Genomic DNA, 18,364 nt, shown 5'->3' on the forward strand with positions numbered 1-18,364 from the left:
GCAATCCGATGCGAAAGATAACTGCATATATGTGCGCGTATGTATACAAGATAGAATAGGTGTGTCAATACCCGCCGGTAATTACTTCGATTGCAAGTTAAATAATTATCGTCGGGATGGGGGATCGCTGTTGATTAATCTGTGACTCACCGTTCTGCGACCTTCGTTCTACGAGCTTCTGCTGACGTCACATCCTCCGAGTAAGTCTAAAACGCAAAAAAATTTGCATTAAACGACGTTAAATTCGAAAGAAAACGAAGGCTGAATAAATTTGCACGCGCAAGACGTCTCGCACGCGCACCAGATCTTTTATCTATAAATTTAATCATGCAAGAAAATAAATATATAACGTGTTCTGTGCGCACGCGAGAATTTTATAGAGACAAAAGAGAACCAAGCTTTCTTCTCTCTCCCCTCCCCATCGTTCTCCCGAGGTGGACGTTTATTTATGAGCATCCGTTAAAATATTTATATCTAGTTTCTTGGTTGAAAATGTATTTACATATTTTTGAATATGCCTCTGAACTCATTAAAAAATATATATGCGACTCTTTATTTAACACGATCTTAATCCTCGTTAAAAAATCCCTTATCTTTCTCAAGTATGAAATTTTTCATCACATTAATCAAGAAAAGTAATTTTACAGAGAAATTGTAACTATTGCAATTTTAGAGAATTTAATTTTGATATGAATATTAGAAGAAATGTAACTTACAAAAACTTTCTGTATAAAAAAAAGATTTTGCTGAAATATCTAAAATTTAACTAGCTAAAAATAATTTTGTTATATCATCAAAATAATTATATAGGAAGCTCAGGCATAAACAAATTTTTATTCCATCAGCTTGAACGTTAATTATTTTAATAGTCTAACATAACTATTTTCAGATATGTATCTGGCTAAATTTTTAGACACTTCAGCAAAATCGTTCTCACGAATCATTATTGCGTGCATTCAATTTAAATTTACTAAAATTATATCGGCTGCAATTAAAATTTCAAAAAAAAAAAAAAAATAATTCAGATCAAAAACACGATATATTGTAACTCTTATAACTTATATTGTCTCTTATAACTTATAACTTATCTTATAACTTATCTTTCTTTCGCTTATCTCGTTTGTACTTGGAAATGAAAACAAGACCATTTTGATCATGAGAATCCACATTTGTCTTCTTGCAAAAGCCTCACCGCAGCTAATTATCTTACCGATAAAAACAATATTAATTTTCCGCGATTTATCGATCGGGCAGCATCAATGCGCCTCGTATGTGCCCGTATACGATCGTCGCAAGATTCACAGAAGAAAAATCCGACCGGCCCGGATGTATGCGTATCGGTTTAGCTGGCGGTGATTCGATGAGCATATTCTATAATTAGTATCAGAGCACGCGGAATTTTTATTTTCGTTTAAACTTGAACGTCCTTGCTGGTGAACATCATTCGTCGCCGTTTCTCTCCTCTCTTCCACCGCGAGTGCCACTGTCCTGACGCGCGATTCAACACCGAGGTTCGACAATAATTATTGTCGTCGGACTTATTTTTTTCGCCTAGCGTCGTCCTTGTCGTTCCGCCGGAATAAGATCGTCCGCGCCATAACCGCGGACACTAATTCTCTGGTACCGACGCGGCGTTTCTCAGACAGTTAAAAAAGTGAGGATTATAAATAAATTTACGATCCGGCGTTGAGGTGCAGGCGTTACACGCTTGACACCTGGCGTCCCTCTTCTCTGTGAATCTCTCGGTTTAGACGGGCAAGGGGATTGTAAAATATGCTAATAAGATGGTCACGAGAATTGAAATAAAAAATTCGTTTTAGAGAAAGACAATGTAGTTTTTAGAAGTAATATATTGAAATAAACAAGACACTATTAATAAAATAATGTACAAATAACGATACATCATAAAATTTTTCTATCGTACAAATTTTTCTTGACTTAAACTCAGAGAAATTTTCTTTCTGCATCATAGTTCAGCGAGCAAAGGACAAGAGAGAGAAAAGGAAAGGCGGAAGAAGGCGAAGAAAGAATGGCGGACAATAACCTGGACGCAGTGTATTACTGAGTCTGCTTAAGTTAATTGGAAGTAAAATGAGAGAAAGGTCCGAGGAATCACAGATTCTTCGTCCTTCGCGTTTCTTCGCCGTTCTCTGTCTCCCTTTTCTCCTTCCCTTTCCTCTCGTCTTCGTCTTCCCGACGTTCTCTCACTTATTTGCGCTTCCCTGTGTTTGTTTAATCAGACACAAGGCTCAGTCTTCATTACCCGCACTAATTTATCTGGGTTGTCGTCCGACTCCTTCTGGTCTCCGCGTCTGGATGTTTTCGACCCTTGCGCGATACATATACGTGAAAGACAACCGTAATGTAACCAACAATCCTCCACCCCGCTTTAATTTGCACGAATAAATACAAGTACGATACCGTAATAATCTGTTTTTAACATAATTACACACGCGTTAGAAAAAAACGTATACTGTTTTCTAATAAAACAAATAAAAAAAATTTCTCTTCTAATTTAATCTCATTTGCTCCGCTGAAGTACAAAATACAATTGTATTACAAATTCAAATAAAAGTACAGTATTTCAAGTACATGCTCAGCCTTGGTTCTAGCAATATTTTTAAAATAATATATACATACATCATGCTCTTTTTCCTTTGTAATAACAGATACTTGGATATTACTACATACGTACTAACCCAAACTTTAACAGGCATTATACCTATAAATGTTCTGGTGTTATATATCAAAATATTTTATTATAATAATAAAAAATTCTGTTTATTTCCAAAATTTATTTAATCAAACATATCTCGTTAATTCATCCACGATTGTTTTTCTCCGTGCAGTTTACTCTTTAAATATCGCTTATTATACTTTAAAATATTCTTGCTTTTTCTTCTTAGTATATAAAATCAATTTTATAAAATGTAATATAAATTCTGTTTTAAATTTAATATATTTTAAATATAATTATGAAAATCTTTCTTTAAAAATAAAATTGTATAAATAAGACTATTAAATAGAAACTCAAATCTGCTGTAAGATATCAATGTAGAAGAACTTGATAAGCTAAGAACATGAACGAAAGTCTATGACGCGAGGAACAAAGAACATTCGAAGGGTAGTACGAGTAGTGTCAAATTGAGGACTCCTGGATATCGACGGCAATATTCGTTAAGTCCTGCTAAGACCCTGTATGCGGTATAGTCCGTTCATTCGGATTGCCAAATCTCCCTCTTGCCATTTCTCTCCTCTCGGTCCTTCTATCCGCTGAACGAGGACCTCGTGGAGGTGACGATCGTTTCTTTCTCCACTGTCTTTCTCTCACCCTTGCGAATGAGCCAAGATACCTCCTCGGTGGAGGATCAGCGCGTCAATAGGATGTTTGTTTAATTTGTGAATTCGCTGGCTTATGTCTCTGCAACTGCGCAAGCTGTCACCTTCAGTGCAATTTAACTTCAACATGAAGAAACATTTCAATGTAATAATTTATTTGTATCTTTTTCTTTATAAAAAATACAATAAATATAATATAAATTCTTAAACTTCCAATATTTCTATTTTATTAGAAACATATTAAAATGAAAATGCTACCACATTCTTATTTATATATTTATATGAGTATGAGTAATTATTACTCATCGAATCTTTGACTTCTAAGATAACATTATATTCAAGCAAGTGACATGTAAGTCCACAAGAATCTACGATGGGTTCTATGCATAAAAATGAGGCGATAAAATTAATATTGACTAGTATAAGGTGCGCGATATTATAAAGTAAGTCATGGCGATTATGAGCAGACGGTTAACGTAATTTCCGTCGATTTCCATGCACATAAATAAAGCATACAAAATCAGATTTCTAAACGACGAAGATTCTTCAGTTAGAAGGATTACACAAGAGATGACACAGTGTACTAGTGTCTCTGCTAGTCAAAGAACCGATTTCATCTCATTAAGCTCACGGTCGCAAATGCGTACAAAAATATCCGAAGAATCTAGAGCATTTCGTGAAATTTTATTGCAAACATCGAGCTAGATATTTTTAACAAAACTTTCGTTCGTTGCTTAAACGATTTTCGGAAAAAGTCAATAATTCTTGAATGTATATTCTCGAAAAATTATAGCTTATATGAAACTCTACTTTTCGTTAAATAATTTACTTGACATAAGATTTAAAAAATTACACATTTAAAATTTTTATCATCTACTAATTATAATCATAAAATCTAAATTTCCAATTACGCTTGGCAAGAGAACGAATCTCCTAAAAAATATCTTTTATCAGCGACAGAGAGAAAGGTAGAAGAGAAAAGAGAGAGAGAGATGGGAAGGGGGAGGGGGCAAAAGAGAATAGAGACCCTAGTTTCACAAGATCGCATCGCGTTATTTAAATTCATCATCCATCCGTCTGCCGTTGGGATTCGTTGGATTAATTCTCAGCCCGTCCAGATCTCACTCTCATTGAGTTCGGGGTAATGGGGGTCGTTATTGCAGCGCAATGTAACGGCCCTAAGGGTCATTGTTCAACCGTTTTTAGGGTTCGAGCAATGACCAGTTCCGCCGCCCATGAGAACGGACTGAAACAAAAGCTGACAAACCTGTTGGAAACAATCGGCCACGGCTCCCCCAGTACAGGCCAGCTTATGGTTGACGGGAGGGATGAACAGTTGGGTGACTTTTTTTTGGCCTCTAAGAAGAACACCTATTGTGTAACATTGGCAACATGTGTGCTTTCGTGTCGTCAGAACGAGATCGGCTGATCATTGCTGCGTCATGATTTAGAAGCACACTCGTGTCATTTTCTAAAGAAAATTATTTAACTTAACGAGACACATCTCGTTTAGTAACGATGTCAATGCTTGTCAAAAAGAAATAGCACTTATAAAACGAAATAAGTTTATAGATATTTCTATCATTCAAAAAAAAATTCGCATTACTTATTGAATATATTATAAATCTAATAATTAATTCACTTTTAATACTAATAGTTTTAATACTAACGTCTTTTATTCACTAAAAGAATCAAACTTACTATAAAAATGAAGAAAGTGATAAAAAATCATTTATTTCATCAATATAAATAAAGGACATAATTATTAAAACGATAAAAAAATTTTCTTTTCTAGAGATAAGAAATATAATAGATCTGGACTTGTCAAAAATTTCGAGTAAATTTTGAGTTTCTGACTTTCCAATCTCCTTAATTTCGAAATCAAAGCTATTTCTTCAAGAATGATTATATGTTATTTCCTAAACAGCTGTTTAATCAATAGCGTTCTTCTGTTAGATCAGCAGCGTGTGGAAAGCGATTAGAAGAAAGCGACAAAATCTTCAGATAGAAAACTTTCTCTCTCTCTTTCTTATAAGAGTGTGACAGTGCTACGATCAATGCAGCATATTGCGGGATCTTAGTTAATTTTCTTCACGGTCATCCTTCTCTGCCAACTCCCATCTCGGTCGCTCGTTGTCTTCTTCCCCTTTGCCGAAGGAGACATTTCACACGTCGGAACCCTTTCTTTTACAGGGAAAAGTGAAGAGCAAAGACAGAACGTGAGAGAGAATGGATAAAAATCATAACCGAGATCGAGAAGCAACCGCGGAAAGCAAAAGAGTAATAGAGCGTTTTCGAAGCGCGTGAAACAATGCCGATAAATTAATACGATATTCTTTTTTGCTAAAATATCCTTTTGACACCGTGCTATTTTCTAATCATCGCGATACGTATGAAGTCGCGTCCAAACTATCGCGTCTAATCCAACAATATTAAGAAAGTAAGTGTTTCTCTTCTATTCTTCCTTTTTTTACCCTTTTCTCTATTCTTCTCTCCGTCCTACCCCTCAGCTTTCCTCAGCTTCCCTCGCTCCGATCCTCTCAGTTTTTCCTCTCGCAGTGGGAGCTCGGGGAGGGTGCGAGGCCGTGGCTAAGACGACCATGAAGGAATAGTGGAACGGTGGAACGGTGGCGGTTGAAGGAGAGTACAGGGGATGGCAGAGTACGGGGCAGGGTTGGTCAGTGCTCCTTACTTAGAGGGTGGCGAGTCTGTTCTTAATTAACGCTCGCCTCTTTTGCTGCACACCCCCTCGCCACCGTGCTCCCGTAATGAGGCTCCTCGGGTACAGGCGAGTGTGTGCGCGCGAACGTATACGTACTGGACCGTCCGCGACTGTGTGAGTGACCTAGATGAGACGCGCCCCCGTCTAGCTAATTCTTTTCTTCCGCACTGACCACTAAAGTAAGTAGATGGCCACGTACGAGGAGCCGGGCGCGTTTGTGTGCGTGCGGCATTCGCGCGCGAGCAAAGTTATGTGAAAGAGAAGCCACATACATTCTATGCATATAAGTATATGTATACACGTGTGCGTGTATGTATAGATGTATGTTTGTGTGTGTGTGTGTGTGTGTGTGTGTGTGCGCGCGCGCGCGCGCGCGCGCGTGTGTATATAGTTATATACGAGCAAACGCGTGTGGCCATATTCCGTTGCCGTGGCACCACGGTCGAGACTCTCGGCTTGCGAGAGTTACGCGGACGTAACTGCGGGTCTTAACCTCGCCATATATACCGCCACGTTGCTGCAGCCGTTGCTGGTGCTGGTGCTAGTACTAGTGTTAGTGTTGCTGCAGCTGCGGTGACTTCGCCTGGCGTCCACTTTCGCGATACCTCGCGAATTAGCCGCGGCGCCGGCGCGTTGCTGAGCCATAATTACTTCGGCGAAAATATTTCGGCACGCGGTACAACGCTGGCGATCAGCTAATGAGTCCGGTAATAACCGCGGCCACGACTGTCGAACGCGGAGATCGGATGGAAGTCACGTGCGCGATTGATGAGGCATAAGGAAAAGTAAAAAAATGTCTTTCGAAAAACTTTCGTACAGAGATCGATACACACATAGAGTCTAGCGTTTAGAAGCAAGTGTGAAGTTACCGTACGCTCGGAGGGTTCGTTGTACACTGCCAGTATAATCTTTACCCGCAAAACTTCGTCATTGGTTTCGCACGGCAAGCAGTAGCTGACCATTCGAAGCGCAGGGAAAATACGTCCTACGGATCGACTGGCCTATTCTTTAGGCACATCCTGGGTCAGCCCCTTCCATCAACTCCGCCCCCGCTGCAATAATTTTCTCTCTCTCTTTCTCTTTCTTCTTTTTTTCTTTAGCGGAGCGCCGTGCGGATAACAGCAATTAAGTCTTCCCGTTAATAGAGACGATTGTGATTAATTATCGGATTTAATGACCGGCTACTTGTACTTGTAAATATAGATGGCACGGGACGCGCATGTTGGTTACATCGTAAAAATTAGAGACCATGAATCCTCGAAGACCCTCCTCCCGCCTTCGCTGCTTCTTCGTCCTCGTGTGTCACCGGTACGCCTTCCGCGCCCGCCAGAGAGAAACGGCCCTGTCACAGTCCGCTGATCTTTTAACCGGCAATCAGGCAAGGCTGTGGGACCGGCCGGTTTCATATCGTAACAAATGTAACTTGGCGCAGACGCTCAGTGTGTATCACGCCGAAGGTAATCGGTTATGCACTTTTTATATCCCCGACAGCATCGATTGTTTTATAACAAAAAGATCTCGGTGAGATCTGCACATTTCGATTTTCAACTTATTCACGCTCATCATCCCACGCGATCTAAATGCCAACAATATCAGTGCGTTTCTTGCCCTGATGAAGTGAACGCAGCAAGGTTCACGAAACATTGGCAATAGATAAAGACACAATGATAACTCGCAAACCTTCTGGTATCTTTGAAGAAAATAAAAATTATGAAAGCCTCAAAAGCATTATATTCTTAGTATATAACTTATTTATTGTTCTTTTATTAAAACTTTATAATACATAGTTGAAGCGCTATTTGTCTTCAAATTTCTAGTTGCTGATATAACTTTTTTCTCTCAATGTAGATAAGACTCTTCCTTAATAGAAGTCTAATGTACATCATATTATAACAGTATATTAATTATTAATTTTTGAGTATTAAAAAAACTTATAAGATGTCTCAGTAAAAAATGTGAAATTTACGAGAACTTATACGCTTTTCACATTTCCTAAGAAAAGTTACATGATGATCTCCAGAGTCTCACGTATTACCTAGATATCTTTTTATCCTTATCCTTTTACACTGAATGTTAAACAAGGATAAAATAATACATAAAGAGCAGTCAAGAATCTGAACGCGCTCTAAAATATTTAATAATTTACTATAAATCACATGTTACACATCTCGCCAAAGGCTAGCACTGAGATAAATCGGAAATCGATTTTTCATCAAAATAAACGACATAGTAAAATTGCACAAAGAAAAATCGATTTGTGAATCCGAATCTTTTAACAAATCGATTTTCTTGAAAAAAAAAAAAAAAAAAAAATACGATTTGGAATAACCTTGGCTATAATCCGTTATTCTTCTCTGATAAAAATCTAATTTCAACTTTATAATTTAAGACAGTCGAAACATAACATACTATATTCACTTTCAATAATGAAAAGAAAATATTACATTTTTAACAACATCTTTATGTGTTCATTCTGACTCTCATTTTTCTTTTGTAACTTTTTTTAATTACATTGTAAATATTTTTAATTATATTGTAACTTTTCTTTAGTTATATTTTTTAATTTATAATAGAACAAAAACATAAAACAGTTCTTATACTTTCGAGTGAACTTTACTTAAACACGATCTAAACACGATCTAAATATAAAAATTTAAATATAAAATCTAAACATGATATTATAAATATAATCTTTAGTTATAGTTCATTGTAAAATGCCAAACTTTCATTTGGCAAAATAGCAGAAATAAGCAAAGTAATATATCTTATTCGAATAATACACATCGCAGCGTGCATATTGCATTGTGTACTACGAGGTGCCGGTGTGGGAGTGCATGAGCTCACATGCTCAAATTAACTTCGGCCCCACTGCTTTTAAAAATAATTGGTAATTATCGACATTATTAATAGTTTTTGCCTGGCTCTGCGCCGGCATATGCGCCAATATGTATGCAATGTCGAAATAATTTCTTCATTTCAATTACTCTCTCTCAATATTAATATAAATATGTAAAACGATGACGACCTCAAATTTATTACTAATGCCATAATTTATTACTAATTTATTACTAATGTCGTAGATTATGTTTTGCATATATAATTAGCACGTGTTTCTTTTAAAATTTGGAATCTTGCTAAAACGACGTCAAACAATTGGGTATATTTCATTAAATTCTCTGGCTTTATGTTCTGTTGTTACTGCTATTCATCAGTCTTAGCATTTTGATTAATATTGTAATAATTACTTGCGATTATTAAATTAACAGTTTTGGAATTGCCTATACCATTGTCGAAGATAAAACGCGTTTGTAAATTTGCTTAAGCAATTACAAAATCCGTACGTTCCAAGTCACATAGACACGCACACGCACTGCAATACACGCGCGCGTGAGCTCCTTTGTGTCCATTGTAACAGGGGCAATGATTTATCGTCGTGCAACAACGTGCGTAGAAGTTTCCACGAGAGAGAAGCGAACGGTTGTTAACGACTCGCTGTTCGAATACCGTCGACTTCGTCGAAGCGCGCCGCGCTTTTTTCCTCGGGGCTGGAAGGCGATTCGTTCATCGAAGTATCGATTGGTTCGTATAATAATTACCTCTCCCGCATTAGGGGTGGCTACCCCCTCCGTGGCAAACGAGCCCCGCTGTCTTCTACTAGACTAGAGTCTGCCACGAATAAAAGGGGGAGGAAGCGACGAGTGGAGGTCGAAGGAGGATCGCGGCCGACAGCTGTTCCGTTCGCCATCCAATCCTTCGTTGGCCGCGTTAATTAATTATTTATCCACGTCGCGAATAAATATTTGCCGATTATGATGAGGCGAACCGGGCACGTCCGGGGGATTCCTGGGAATCGCGGCATCGATCGTACCACGTAACCAATCGGCAATTCCTGAGAAACGCTCGCGACCTTTACATGGGCGGAACTTAACTTGCCGAGCAACGCTCTAACGATCCTCGGAGGCGCTGTAAATGGAAATAAGATTTACCGGCAGATTTCGAGGCACTATCTCGAAAGAATACACTCTAGAACACGAGCGTTCAAAAATATGAAGCATAATTGATCTCTCACTCCCGATTAATGGAAATCGTTTGGCGCGAAACTTGAAATTTGGTGTATGTTTGGTGTGTATGCGTATCCGCGAGCGTGTGCAACGTACTGCGCGGCAACACAAATGCAATTCTCGTATTTCATAGAGACAGAAGAGGCATATTAGTAATTTCGCGTTGCGCCACACAGCGTGTATTCGCGGCCTTAAAATTAGCTTTGCTCTTGATTCGCATTAGAATGTAGCCTGGCCAAACAATATTACGTATAAACTCGCTTGTCACGCACGGCAGTTTCCGCAATTTATTATAAAGCCCGCACACATGCGCGCAACAATGTGTCCTAATGTAGAAAAAAAATGCATTCATCATGCAACTTAATAAAATGACACGCTAGTGTCTACCGTAGATTATCCATAGTTGCAGCACTTAATTTAGCATCTATACAACTCGTGTATATGACAATATAGAAATACTGATTCACGCTGTTTAAGTTCAGTAAACTATAAACATTCCTATACATATCTTTCAGATATCTCTAAAATGTATCTTTTTGTAAAAAAATACTATCGTAAGACATGGCAACATATCTGTCATTTATAGAAATCTAGAAGACATCTGTTTATCTATCTGAGATTGAATTAAAACATCTTCGATTAAGTAAGTTTTGGTGAAAGTAAACAGAACTTCTAATCATTATAATAAATATTTTGATATGCAAGCAGAACATTTAGTTATAGCACCGGTTAGAGTTTGGTTACATAGTAATAATCTAATTGTATAATAAATATCTAATTATTATGATTACAAACATATTGGATTAGCGTGATATGTATAATATAATTGTAGAAATGTTGATAGAACTAAACAGAATTTCTGGTTATCATAACTTATAAATCTGATATTTCAACCAAAAGTCTGATTATTTTTAGCAGAATTTATATAATCAAATGTGTTTGGTTAATGTAATCATAATGCAATCTGCAAATTTGTTACCAAAATTAAGGACTATATTTCACTAGTTTGATTATTATATACTTCAGAATTAATTCAACCAATTTTTTCAGTACGCGAGAAAGAGAGATTCCTATTTTAATAATCCAACAAAATTATTTTTAGACCTATGTCTAGCTAAATTTTTAGATATCTTAACATAATTGTTCTTTCAATTAAGATTCAAGCAATTAGACTTTCCTTGGATCCCGAGAAAAAATGTTACAATCTTTCGAAGATGCTGTTTAGAGCCAACTGAAGTACTCCGGGTGGAAGTTACTCCGAACGGGATGCAGATTCGTAGTGTCATCGTGACTGGCAACGAGTGCAGCGCGAATGCGAGAACGGGTAATACGACTCCGTATAGCACTTCGACTCCAGTGATTCGCGAACGAGCATACAGCCGTCGCGCTTTCGCCTCAGCCTGTCGGTCGGTTGGGTGGGTGGGTGGCTGATGGCGGCGGCATTCGGGTATTTCTGTATCTAATTATAATCCTCGGGCGAGGGAGCGAGGCGATCGCCTAAAATTAGAGCATATAGTCTACACACGCCGCCCGTTATTTTATATTTCGCCGTCCCTTTCGCGCCGGACAGAGCTCTTCGTCTCGCTTGCGCGCAATTCATCGCTCTTCACCCTCTGCGCTCCTCCGTGTCGCGACTTGTCCTTCTCATCATGGTAACCGTTTTATCATCTACCCTCGTCTCCTTATGTCGGATTGAATATCGCCGGTTCCCGAATTATATCCCAGTCCGCAACTTGGATTCAACGCATATCGCGTGTAATTCATTTACGGAACTGTCAAAAATAAATAAATGCGTTGTGAATTTGATATGTTATGTGATATGGCAATGTGATTTCATCACATCGCGTAGAAATTCTCGTGTTATCTTTATGTCGAAACTGCGACGTAATAATTCCCGATACCACACGACGGAATTTGTTTAGCTCGCATTGATGTCTAATTAGCTGTTGGCACGGATTCAAGTCTGCGCGGAGGTTTCATTTACGTTTGACGGTTCACGATGGCGAAGGAAAAAGAGAAGACTAGTCGAGGTTCTCGGCGAGATTCGGCTTTCATCGGGCGATTTCAGCCCAGTCAGACCGACTCTCAAGCTATCGCACCAATGTCAGTCAACATTAACTTTGATTAACTAAATTCTCTTTCCATACCGGATATTTTAGATTCCTTCGTCTTTCATCTACGAATTCTTTGATCAATTTAAAATCAAGCTTTTCTTAAATAAAAATCAGATTCGACGCAATATATTTTTTTTAATCATTTTTCAATATTTAATTTTGATATCTTTAATCCTTTAAAGATAACGATGAGTCTGTTGGATTAAATTATAAATCTCTTTGTCAAAAACTCTCTGTCAAACAATTCAATTTTTTTATGTTACATCTGCAAATATAGATTATAAAAGTATAGTACTTAGTATTTATTCTTTTTTTTATACAAATTGTATTATTTTGACTCCTCAAAATTAATTAACCTTTAACTAGCCTTTTAATTAACATAAATTAAATGAATCTTATGAATCCATCATGATTCGTTATAATAGTGTTATCAGCTCCGAGTAGGCACTGCTAAATAATTCATAATGTCAAGTTATCTAATTTGAGTTATTTTTAGTTATTCCTTTTAGTAGATCATCTTATTCAATATGCAGTTAATTTAACTGAAACAATGGAGATAAACAATTTATAATTCAAGAAAATGTATTAAACTTGACTCGATTTATTATTTATTAAATGCATACGTTAATATCTACACATTGTTTACTTTGGAAAACTTACTAACCACAGAAATAGATTAACATTTTGATTCACATGAAAGTTAAAAATAACAAAATGTTATTTAACTTGAAGGATTAGGTTACCATTACTTTTTGTTATCTAACAAGACACATTTGGTTACAACAGTTAAAGTTAAATATCTGCTATATAAAATATAAAGACGAAACTTTTATAATTCATTATCTCACATTTATTATACAAGAATTTTTAGATTGTAGATCACATTGTGATTAAACTTACAAAAACCAGTTAAAATCACGAAAGAACAATAATCCAAATAGGACAGCAAATCGTTGAAACGGGATTAATTAACTCAGACCGTCAGTGCGAGTAGGTCTTAAAAATCAACGATCGTTTCACTTGGCGATATCGAGGCCGTGCCTTGGGCAGCTCGATTGAAACGATCGGGTAACGCGAATGCCCTTAAGCTCGTGCCGCGCATACACAGCGAGGCTTTAATTTCTTTCCTCTTAATGGGCTTTTTCGCCCGAGCTAAAGAGCGAACGCGTAGGATTAAACGGCGCGCAATGGATGGGCGGCTGTAGAAAGGGACGACCGCAAGAGAGAACGACGCGACGTCGGCAAAAAAGTAGATGAATCAAGAGAAAATGCGATGGGGAATTTATCCTGCGAAATTATGAATTCCTATTTCGCCAAGTCGGTAAAAAAAGCTTGAAATTCGTTTGAACTGTTACACGATAAAATAACTGGAAATTAAATTTATTAATCAGAAATGTGGGAGATTCTATTAAAATATAATCTTCTTTCTTGTGAACCGAAATAGTACATTCAAACATTATTATTTCTATGACATTCAATTACATTTTTTTCGATTTAGACTGCAGCAGTAATTAAAATGAACAAAGGTTAGCAAGAATACGATCCCATAGAAAGAATTCCTGTCAATCCTTTTTCATTCATCTTGTTTTAGAACAGACGTCGATAGGGAGAGCAGAGCCCTGAGTAGGGAGAAGATAGAAAAATAATGATTCGTAGTGAGGCAACGACACGAACGACAGCGGTGATTAGCCACCACGAAAGAATAATCGAAATAATGATAGGTTTGCACCGGCAACCCTCTCGGAAGACTCGAAAAGAAACGATGGGGTAGAATGGTAGGATAGGATAAAAGCGCGAGACCGTTGCTTGCTTTGCCTGGTTAATTGTCGTCTGGCGTGTCGATGAATATACCCCTAAATCGACCACACGCAAATATTATCACAAGATGTATAAAAAAAGAAAATCTTTTTCTACCACGAATATATTAGTGAGTGACGACGCACATTAGATAGCATCTCACTGAAGGATTATAAAATCATTTAAATTAAATCATCGATTATTAAAATTAATTTCCAACATTTCGTGATATCAAGATAAGTATTTTTCAATTGCTAAAATAATATAAAAATATATAAAGAATATATAATTATTATTGTATATTGTTTATATATTAATAAAATTTTTTTCCTCTAAACAACGTAATTTACGTATATATATTTTGAGTTGCATCTTTTTATGCATTCGAGATTCGGTATTTAATCCACTTGCTGTAGAATTCGCGGCTTTGCGAGTTGTAGAAAATCATCGGTTCAGTTAGCATAATCTAACGCGATTGTGAAGAGCTCAGTTCGAGTCCCGTCGAGGTAAGATCGCCGAGCACGCGGATAATAATCGTTGATTGCCGCCGATCGAAAGTTGTTCTGCAGGTTTTATGGGAAAATCGGCTGACACGTGATGATCGCTGGACGATCGACAGCCGACTCGCGATACGTGACTTCGATCTTTAATCGTGACAGACCTAGGAAAGAGGAGAGCGGGAGGAAAACGCAGAGGAAACAGAATTATATAATCCGTTGGGACTTGGACGCAGACCGATGGCATCGATCTCGCATCTTTGTTTAAAGATGTAAATGTAAATTGACGTAACGTATAATTTCTCGTGGAAGTGGAATTAAATATAATTCTAGCATACAGACGATATAGAAATTCTCCTGCCGCATCGCTAATATTCCATTTAAAATATTCAGTTTCAATTTCTTTCCTAGAATTACATGTAACATAATACAACATGGGCATTAGAGATCATACGGTGCAGAAAATGTCGTGTATATTACAATATTATAAATAAAACAGAACACAGAGGCGCACTAATGACAATAAATTGCATAAAGGAGCATAATAAAATAAACAAAGCGATACAAACGCATTTATTAATATATGCATTCTACGTAAAACGCATTGTAAAATTTAAAAAAATGCAAATTACAATTCACAATATGATACATCAGCTGTTATTGAAATCGTGCTCAAACGTAAAAAAGATACACCACTACTTCTTAATGAGATCAGAATCTCGTGCATGGAAAGAACGATTCTACTGAAATATCTAAAAATTTAACTAGATACACATATTGAAAATAATTTTGTTTGATCATTAAAATATTATGTAGGATGCGCTCAAACTAGCAACTACTGAGAGAAAAATTTTGATAAAATTGTAGTAATTGCCATCATTTTTAATAACTACAATTATAAACGAAGGACCACAAATATGAATAGTTGAGTAATTAAAAGCCTTAATGATTTAAGCTAGATTCTTAGTGCTTAAATAATATTTTTGATGTGAATTTATATATCCTATTCTGCCATAACTATAATTATAATCACTTTTAGTTGACAACTATATATGTATATTTTTTATGTAAATATGCATATAATTATTATTAATATAATAATACAATTCACAAATACCAAAAATTTTTCTCTCAGTATAGAATGTTAAAACTTACTAACTTTATTTAATAGCGTTACTTTTAGTAACGCTATTAACAAAACCGTTCTTCCATATAAAAACTTACTCAACAATCCCAATAATGTAATTCAATTTGTTACTTACGAAACTACGTGAAAAACCACAAATTAATTTTTGAATGCCGATTTATTAAACAATAGAAAGTATCTTTCCAAAAATCGGATATTGCAGATAAATTTAAAAAATTCATCACATACCGCACACGCACGCAACACGCAGAAGCAAGCGTGAAAATAGATGATTCCTCATGAGTTTTTCGCGAGAACGCAATTGAATCGCGATTCGGTGGATAAGACAACTCCGGAGACATCGCAGAATTTCGAATTTTACGCGAAAGCACGTGCGCGTCCGCTCTAAGCCATAAGAGCATCGTTAAGATTATATTTAGGCATCGTAAAAGAAAATATGCGCCTGTTGGAGCCAAGTCGCTCATTACGCGAGACAGCATTAACGCGGTCGGTGCAGCCAGGGACTGAGAGTTCTGAGCATCGTGTACTCGTGTCGAAATGTATGTATCTACGCAGTGAGAATCGGCATCTCCGGCATTCGAGATTCATTTTCTCGCTTGAAAATTGCCGCAAATTTATTGGTAATAAATTGAGAGTAATTATGCGCCGCAATTTCTCGTGTTACTTTTAGCTTAACTTCTACATCGTATGTATTGTATCAACTAGATAGTAAGCTATTCATGAATCACTGCGTGAGCTAGGTGTCAGATTACAACTTGTTTCTTTGCTTCCATATATAATTAAGGTTCTAAATTTAATTCTAATAGCTTGTAACTTGCTGTTACAAAATAATAAAAAAACGAATAATAGAAAAATCTTTTAAATAAAAATTCCAAGTTGAATCCTCGTTGAAGTAAACTTCAAATACTATTCTACAGTTTTTATTAAAGAAATTAATACAGAGCATTCATTTTTACTATATTTACTATTTGAAATTTGAATAAGAACTTTCATATAGCGCTAAGCAATTAAAAAATTGATAAGAAAGACTGATAATCAAGACCTCAATGTAATTATTGCCGGCGCTGCATTCCAAGTAAATAATGCGTGCTTTGCAAAGCGTCGCGATTCTCTACGAACGTACCATATCACCGCGATTTCTGGTGGCGAACTTCTTGAAATTTTCTTGCAGCATACGATCAGCTCGCAGTGCAATGAAGTCCATGAAATCGTCACGATTCTCCCTTCTTTTGAGAATTTCTAGGTCAATGCTGCCTTAAGAGTATTGTCGTCGCAAAACACATCGGCGTTTGATGCAATCGTGTAACTGAAAAGTCAGTGCTGTTTACGAATAGAATTTTTGCACACCAAACGAACATTAAGAGTCAAAACATGAATATTGTAAGTCCTTTCTTGCTCGACACATCCTTAGGCACCTTGATAAACACGTTTAGAGAAAACGTACGATTACGAGTTTTCATAAACGATCGGGTTTACGTATCGTCCCTCTCGTTCTCGTTTGCTTAACGGCCTTCGCGAATCGATACATACACGACGACCTAGAGGGTCGTTTATCGTCGTTCGAGAGAGTGGTCATTACGGAATTCTGCCTCGAAGCGTAATCAACAGTATCAATCGATCTGTTCGTGACGTAATCACGAGTCCAAGCGTTTGAAGATCGTATCAGGAATAGAGTTCTCCATTAACAAATAACGCAAAAAGCACACCGCAATTCCTCACATGGCTTCAAGGAATTCGCAAGCGCGTGTGAGAGAGAGAGAGAGAGAGAGAGAGAGAACTCGATCGAATAGTTGGCACAGTGAGAGAGAGAACAATAGAGAAATAATGTCGTAGACTGTAAACATCATCCTCGAAATCCTGTCGACCCAATTTAGAGACCCATTTGCCATAACAATTAAACATTAATGTGAAAATAGTAAAATTAATAATATTCTATTTTCTAATCAGCACCAATGCAAATCTTTTTAACAGAGATAAAAATATTTTAAATATCTCTTAATATAAATATACCGCTCTTTTTATCATAAAATTTATACGTAACGCGAATATACGCGAATAATCGGAGCGCCAGAAAGTGCTCTTTGTCAGACAATATTACTTAGAGGAAAATTCGCAAGAACGCGAATAGTCGCGCGAGAAGAGACCGCTGCCGAAATCAGTCCTGAGTGCCTCCGCTAAGGGGGTTGGTCGTGGGAAATCGCGAAGGGCGGGTCGCGGATGAAACCGGGGGATGACGCGGGGGTGGAGGCGGACGGTCGGTGAAAACGCGGTATGCAAAGCAGGCGGTGAATTTGAACGGTCTTGCGCAGAACGAATAGCTTCACCTCGTGCTATCCGAGTGCCTCGAGTCTCCCTCTCTCTATCTCACCCCTTGTGCTTTTACCCTCTATCTATCTACTTCTCTCTTTCTTTTTCACACACACACATACACACACACACACACACACACACACACACACACAGTCGCGCGCGCGCATGTACATTCATACTCGCGGATCCTTTTGTGGTGGATGTGTCGTTGCACGCGCGCGCGCGCGCAACATTCTCACACATTCTCACTCACTCATTCACTCACGCACCTATATACTTTTCTCGCGGTGCGCGCGACGAGGACGGAAACCCCCACATATATAGACAGTGACGGTTCTCTCCTCTCTCTCTCTCTCTCTCTCTCTCTCTCTCTCTCT

General features: G+C 37.4%; 1 pseudogene; it reads left to right on the forward strand.

Moving 5' to 3' along the window:
* Positions 1–4,483: 4,483 nt before the first annotated feature.
* LOC105627616 overlaps positions 4,484–18,364 on the forward strand; it is a 48,195-nt pseudogene continuing 34,314 nt past the window's right edge.

The sequence above is a fragment of the Atta cephalotes genome (genome assembly GCF_000143395.1).
Source record: "Atta cephalotes unplaced genomic scaffold scaffold00009, whole genome shotgun sequence".
In the NCBI taxonomy this organism is placed as follows: Eukaryota; Metazoa; Arthropoda; class Insecta; order Hymenoptera; family Formicidae; genus Atta; species Atta cephalotes.